The sequence below is a fragment of the Pteropus vampyrus genome, unplaced genomic scaffold (assembly GCF_000151845.1).
Source record: "Pteropus vampyrus isolate Shadow unplaced genomic scaffold, Pvam_2.0 Scaffold1, whole genome shotgun sequence".
NCBI lineage: Eukaryota > Metazoa > Chordata > Mammalia > Chiroptera > Pteropodidae > Pteropus > Pteropus vampyrus.
The window spans coordinates 21415480-21423471 of record NW_011888782.1 but is presented as its reverse complement, the minus strand read 5'-3'; positions in this window follow the sequence as shown (position 1 = coordinate 21423471).

Genomic DNA, 7992 nt, shown 5'->3' with positions numbered 1-7992 from the left:
TGATTTTCTTCAAACCACATGTACCTTTCTCAACAATCCCAACCTAGTGATTCTCTTGTCCTCATCCCCAGTTGAAAATCCCAAACATACTATGATGGTCTCTGAATCATTAGATTAGGTTGCTATCTCTTACGAACTGATCAATTCCATTTTTGCAGATTATATTCTTTTTCCATACAAAAATAGATGTGTAAGATATGGCAATAAATTGACCATCTCCATGTCAATTCTAAACAAATTAGATCATACTTGTATGATAGGAGCTAAAGATAACTTGTAAGTCCTATTCTTAAGAAGGCTTGTTTTTGTTTGTTCCTCTTCATTCATTCATTTGTTCCCTGAAAAATGTATGATGTGTACATCATGGCCCAGGTTCTGTGACAGGCCCCAGGGGCACAGGCCCTCACTCACAAGGAGCTGGTTGTCCATGTAGAGGTTTTTAAAGTGGAGGCCAAGAAAAAAAAATACTTCTACTTGTATTATATTTTTTCTATTTTTAATTTTCGCCTTTAACAGAACTATACATGATTAAAGTCAGTCATATAGCTCACAAGGCTTCTTGGGAAAACACCAGACCCTCTTCCCCATTTCCCTCTCCCTAGAGGCCACCACTTCCACTTCCTTTGGCAGGCTTCTTATGATTTACTTCCATGTCTCTAAATGACAGGCTTATATTTCTACATCTTCTTTTTCAGAATTTATTAGTTAATGACATCCCTTTGTGGGAGATGAGGATGTAGCTCTGTCTTGCCAATCTCCTAAACCCCTGGTCCTGTCCCCAGTGTAACCGCCTTAGGAGAGCACATAATCTTGTCAACTATCCTGTAATCCAGTCCCTGCCTTACTTTCTCCTACCTTCTTCTAATCTTCTTTACATTACCTCCTAGATTCCAAATGTTTAAAAGAAACTGCAAAACTGTCATTCTGCAGAGCATTTGATATCTTGCTTCCCAGCAATGTCATCAATTTATAAAAGTTCTCTACAGGTTTGGACCCTCTATGTTGACAGGTATCCTGTCATTTAAGTCAATTCTGAGTCTCTCTACCTGGAGATGGCATCAATCCCACAGGTCAGGGACTCAGTACCACTAGACTTCCCCTATTTCTGACAACAATCACAAGTGCAGGTTGTTACCTGTGCTTCCAACAAGCTCTAATTTGGAGGTTCCCACACCCCCTCCATGGGTTTGATTAATTTGCTAGAGCAGCTCATAGAACTCAGGAAAGCAGTTTACTTATGATTACTGGTTTAATATAAAGAAGACAGGAACAGTCAGATGGAAGAGATGCATAAGGCAAGGTATGGGGGAATGGGTGTGGAGCTTCCATGCCTTCTTTGGGTATGCTACTTGCCTGGCACCTCCTGGTTGGTGACAACCTGGAAGCTCTCTGAACCCTGTCCTTTTGGGTTTTTATAGAGCCTTCATTATATAGCCATGGTTGATTATATCTTTGGCCATTAGTGATGACCTGAACTTCAGTTTCTCTCTTCTCTCTGAATGCCAGAGGGTGGGCCTAACGTTCCAACCCTCTAACGTTGGTGCTCTCTGGCAATCAGCCTTTATCGGAGGCTATCTAGGGGCTTTCCAAAAGTCAGTCATTAACATAAACTCAGGTGTGATTGAAAGGGGCTTGTTATGAATGACAAAAGATACCTCTTTCACTTTTATCACTCTGGAACTATTTTAGGAACCAAGGACAAAAGACCAAATATTGCAGCAAAAGATGCTTTGATCACTCTCTCTCACTTAGGAAGTTACAAGGGTTTTAGGAACCCTGTTGCATGCACCGAACAAAGACCAAATATGTATTTATTATAAATTACAGTTTTATAGGGTATAGGTCTGTCACCAGTATTCTGGAGCATTATGGGGAAGAGCCCTGGGCTTCTCAGCATTCAGCAAGTAAATATTTAGTCCTGCTATTTTCAGATAGTGCTTGCGGCAGTCACAGTTAGTTGATCCAGAACCCCTCAAATCCTTTTTTATTTTTAAATTTTTAATACGCTTTATTTTTAGAGCAGTTTTAGGTTCACAGCAAAAATTAAGCAGAAGGTACAAAGATTTTTCAAATACTTCTGCGCCCACATGTGCACAGCCTCCCTACTATCAGCACCCCAACCAGAGTGGTACATTTGCTACATGTACCACTGCATTCAGAGAACCTGCATTCATACATTGTTATCGTTCAAAGTCTATAGTTAATATCAGGATTCACTCTTGGTGTTGTACATTCTATGGGTTTTGACAAATGTATATCACGTATCCACCATTATAGTATCATACAGAATAGTTTCACTGACCTTAAAATCCTCTGTGCTCTGCCTGTACATCCCTCCCTCACCCCTAATCCCTGGCAACCACTGATCTTTTTACTTTCACCATAGTTTTGCCTATTCCAGAATCATATGATATGTAATCTTTCCAGATTATCTTCTTTCACTTAGTAATATGCATTAAAGTTTCATGTCTTTTTGTGGCTTGATAGTTTCTTTCTTTTTAGTGCTAAATAATATTCCATTGCTTGGATGTACCACAGTTCATTTATCCACTCACCTACGAAAGGACATCTTGGTTGCTTCCAAGTTTTCATGGTCCCTTTTGCCTCTGGGCTTTTGCTTGTAAGAATTGTTCCATACGGAAGACTCAGCTCTTTTTATTTCACGAACTTATTCCATTCATACAAAACATCTGTAAGTAAGGAGAATTTACTATAGCACTGGACATGGGGCATACTGTGGGTAAAATACATGTACAAGTACATAATTGTATGGCATTTGTATCTCATTTAGACTTCTTTGTATCTTACTTGTTAAGAATCATTGGTCATATTTCAAAATGTACTACAAACTTTAGTCATCAAAAAAAGTGATACTGACATAAGGATAGCCATATAGATGAATTATATATAATTGAAAGTCCACAAATAAACCCATATATCTGTGATCAACTGATTTTTGACAAAGATACCAAGACTATTCATCGGGGGAAAGAATGGTCTTTTCAACAAATGGTGCTGAGACAACTGGGTAGCTACATGCAAAGGAGTGAAGTTGGATCTCCTACCTCGCATCATATACACAAATTTACTCAAAATGGATCAAAGACCTAATTATAAGATGTGAAAGTAAGTAACAGGTAACAGGTGTAAATCTTCATGACCTTAGATTAGTTTATGGTTTCTTAAATATGACATCGAGAACACAAGCAATAAAAGGAAAAATAGATAAATTGAACTTCATCAAAATTACATTTTTTGTGTATCGAAGGACACTACCAAGGAAGAAAAAGACAACTCACAGAATAGGGAAAATATCTGCAAATCATAACATCTGACAAGGGCCTCATATCCAGAATATGCAAAGAATTCTTACAACTAAACAACAAGGAGACAACCCAATAGATTTTTTCTCAGAACATACACATTTAGGAGAGGAAAAATAATTTTCCCTCTTCTAGGTTCTTGGCTGATATCTGCCCTGTAATAAAAAGTCAGATTAAGAAGAGAAAACAGAATTAATTATGTACATATGTTCAGGAGTGTCTTCATATGTAGTACATGTGTAGTGAGTGTCTTCAGTGTGCTAGATAGGGAGTGGAACACATGTTAAACGAGATTAAATCATGGCAGTTCTACCTAAAAAGCTTAAGTCTAGAGGAGGAAATCAGCCATTAAGTAATTAAGTTGCATGTGGTAAGTGCTATAACAAGAGCTGAGTAAACTTATTTTAAGTGCAAAAGAAAGGGAGAACAAAGTTGAGAAAGTCTTTCTAGAGGGGACATTTGAACTTGATCTTGAAGAATAGTTTGCCAAGTGGAGGAGAGGTGGTATAAAGAACATGTGCAAAGCCAGGTATGAAAGAATAAGCCATATTCTAAGGATAAACTCCACGCTTACTGTGCAAACTTTGAAGTCTTGTAGAGCCAGACTCCACCCAGTCCAGACCAAACCAAACACAAATTCAGAATCTCCCAACAGACTTCCAACAGGAGGAAGAGGTTTTAAGCCTCATCAGACCTTGCAAAGCTCCTCCAACTTAACAGAGTTAAGCTAACCTATCCAAGTCATAGACTGCGATGCATTGCCCCCTAGAGCCAGTTATAACGTCGACAGCAGTCACGTCGACAGCAGTCAAATTGGAAATGAAGCTTAACTTCAGTAGATGGCAGTAGTCACAAAGCAGATATTCCTGCCCGCCTCCCTTCTTTAGCTTAAGGTGTTGAAAACAGCCTTAGGGCTTAAACATGCAGGGTTCAGAAAACCGACCTGAGCAGACCTTAGCCAGGCCATCAGCCAGCATCACGAAGGTTGTGGCTGGGCGTTAGCAGCAGAGGACAGTCACACATCTCTTGGTGGGGTCCTTTCATCCAGAAACTGCAATGCTAACTCCTGTTCTAGAGTGCAAGGGAACCTCATTATCAGAGTACTTACTGTGGGAATACCCCAAAGTAAAGGGCATCCCAACATGAAATGCTCAGTGACAAACAGGTCCTTGTAGAGCTAGTGGCCCTGCACACCTCCCTCTGCCTTAACACTGGCATCTATCCCCACCCCACAAGTCAGTTGTTTTCACTGTGGTTACTATGCCGATCCATTGCGACGTGAAATTGCAGAAGATGTAGGATTTTACTAAGATAATGAAAGCGATGTGGAGGACTGATTCAATCATTATTAGAAAGCCTCCAAGAAATGAGAGACTGGTGGAGTTTGTCTGGTTACAACTGAAAAAGAAAAAAATCAACAAAGACGTTGACATACTGGAAGCCTCAGAATGGGATGATCAGAAATTCAAAAAATTAGGAGAGGTTCCTGGGGAAAACTGATAAAGCCCTTGAGTATTTTGCAAAATTTACTTTCTTTAAAACCTTGCTGTAAAGGTCAAATGAGAAATGATGGATGTCGTATTTTGCTATTTTATAATTCTTTTTTCCAGGAAAAAGCATGTCCAAAACAATTCTTGATTCTTTTTTTTTGTTCTAAGAATTAATCCATACTTGCAGTTATAGCCAAATGTGGTTAAATATCAAATAAATAAATAATAATAAAAGAAAAACTAAAACTATAATAATTTTTAGTTTTTCTTTTAAAGACAAAGCCCCAATTCACATCCTCCTAACTCCCACTATTTACGGTAAATTTTTGGTTCCTGTTTAAGTGGATTTACTTAAAGTGACCTTTTCCCAGGACCAATTATCCCTCAAAACCTTTTTTTCCTAAGGAACTTCTGAATTCTACCCTGTAAGAGCTTGTAGGGCTCACTAGGCGTGAAAGCATTTAAAGTGTGTGGTGTGTTTGGTTAGTGGAGCCTGCAAACCTGGCTCCAGATCACCGGCCCAGCTCCTTTCCACAGACTTGAGTCATTGAAAGGCTGGGCTGGCTCGTAGAAGCTGCCCTCTGGGCTTACCGAGAAATTCAGGTGCTGACATAAGTGGCTGTTGTTCCTCCCTTTAACATTGCAGCCACATTTCTTAAAAAAGTGATACATGTAAATAAAAGATTTATAAAGTGAATCAATTCTAAGGGAGTGGGGAAGTTCATACTTAAAAACCAGAGAATCCCCCTTTTATGGGAAGAGGTTGTCAAAGCAAAGAATCCATCCTTTTTTGGAAGGGAATTATGAAAATCTTTTTCCCCACCATCCCTAATTATAGATATTAAATGTATTTATTTTGTAAATCGAGTGGCAATGGAAGAAGGGAGATCAGTTAAGAAGCCATTGCGGTAACTGGGGTGGGAATTGATGGACACTTAATCTTGGGGGAGGGCAAAAAATGAATTGATTGGCTTTGAAGGTAGACCCAACATTTATCCTGATGCACTGGTTGTGTGATATGAAAGAGGGGTAATGGATGATTCCTGCCCATACTGGAGTCTAAGGGCACGAACATGTTAAGGTGTTGGGGAGAATAGGAGGACACAGAAATAGACTGAGAAGGAGCTGCCGTAGAGGGAGGAGGGAAAGCAGGAGAGTATGTGACTTGGAAGCGGAGGGAAGAAAGTGTCCATAAAAGGAGAGAACGACCAACTGTGTCACATGCTGCTAAATGATCAAAGATATGACTGGGAAGTAGTCACTGGGTTTAACAACTTGGCCCTGGTGGTGACCTTCACATGAGAAGTTTTGTTGCAGGGATGTAGACATAAGTCTGATCGGAATGGGTTTCAGAGAGAACAGGAGGAAATGAATCAGGGAAAGCAAGAACAGACAACCCTTTTGCTGCAAAGGGAAGTAGGGAATTGGGGCAGAAACTGGCAGGGGAAGTGGAGTCAAAAGAAAGTTTTGTTTTTTAGTAGGAGGAAATAACAGGATGTTGGTCAGCTGGTAGAAATGATTCATTAAAGTGAGAAACATTTTTGATACAGAAGAGGGAAAGGAGAAATGTTGAAACAGTGTCTCTAAATCTAAAAAAGGAGATGAGACATACACACAAGTGAAGGCGCTAGCTTTAGATAGGATCATGGAGAGTCCATTCAAAGTAATAGGGGGTGTATTGGTTAGCTTTTTTGTGCATAATAAACCATGCCAAAACTTAGCGGCTTAGAGGGTCAGGTGGTTCTTCTTGTCTGGGCCGGCTTGACTGATATTTCCAGGGCTTGCTGTGGTCAACAGGTGGATTGACTAGAAGTTGGATGATCTCATATCATCTGTTTGGTACTCATGTGTCACCTTGCAATTATCTAGCTGTCAAATGGGGTGCCTCAGTTGTTTTTCACATGGCCTCTTATCTGCTGGGAGGCTAGCCTGAGCTTGTTCACATGGTGGTCTCAGATCTCCAAGCTCTAATGTACTAATGTCTACACTCGCCAAAGCAAGTCATATGGCCAAGCCCAGGTTCAAGAGTTAGAGAAATAGATTCTATTTCCTAATGGAAGAAGCTACATAATAACATTGCAATGGGACACAGGTTGAGGGAGGGGAAGAATCTGTGGCCATCTTTGCAGTTTGCTACAGAAGAGAAGGCAGGGCATGTGGATGCAGATACTAACAGGTGTGTAGATATAATTGATGTAATTGTGGGATTCAGGGGAATTCTCTTCTGAGTGCTTTTATTTTCTCAAAGGTAAGCTCTCATGTTCAAAGACCATGCCAGGCTGTTGTTGATTTATTCATTTACAATGAACAGCAAAACTGCCAAGAGAACTGGGTCCTTATGGTTCTTTCCTAGAGGCCTCCTTTAGGAAAAGGTTTGTGGAAACCACCTAACCATGAAGCCTGGGATTTCTGCAAAGGGGGCTAATTGTATAACTGATGGCTGATGTCATGGAGCTTGGCAGCAAGATGCAGCCATCTTTGAAAAGGACAGACTTTCCTGGCTGGTTGAAACTTGCCATCTGCTAGGCATTTCCTACTCTGGATAATGCTACGTGGGTGCTGCTGCACTCCGCCCTTTGGCTGTATTTTCTCTGTGGACCAGCCCCTCTATCCACCCATCCCCTACTACATACGCTATCAATGAGGTTTCAGTGAACTCCCGTTCTTGCTTCTGTGGTCCTGGGGGGCATTTAGACTTTTCAAACATATTCCATTCAACCTTTACCTATTGAACCGTATCAGTTTAACTACCAGTGTTCTGAGAGGTATTTACACTTGGGATTTCCTTTCTTGAAATGGGTAGATTTTTCACACCTCTGTTTCTTACGGATTTACAGTGCTTCCCTGTAATTTTATGAAATCTCACTTAGTGACTAGAAGCTTCTATTGGCTTGGTTTTATGATCAGTGCATGATTTGTATCTTGCAATAAAGTTAAACCCTCTCCTGTTTAGTATAAAAGTATTAGAATGGAAACTAATAATTTAGGGGGAGGAAAAAGGAGCCAAGGTCAGCTTTATGGACCAAATGTTTGCGTCTCCCCCTCCATATTAGTATATTGAAGCTCTAACCACCCCAATGTGATGGCGTTAGGAGGTGAGGCCTTTGGGCAGTTATTAAATTTGGATGAGGTTATGAGGGCGAGACTTTCATGATGAGATTAGTGCACTTATAAGAAAA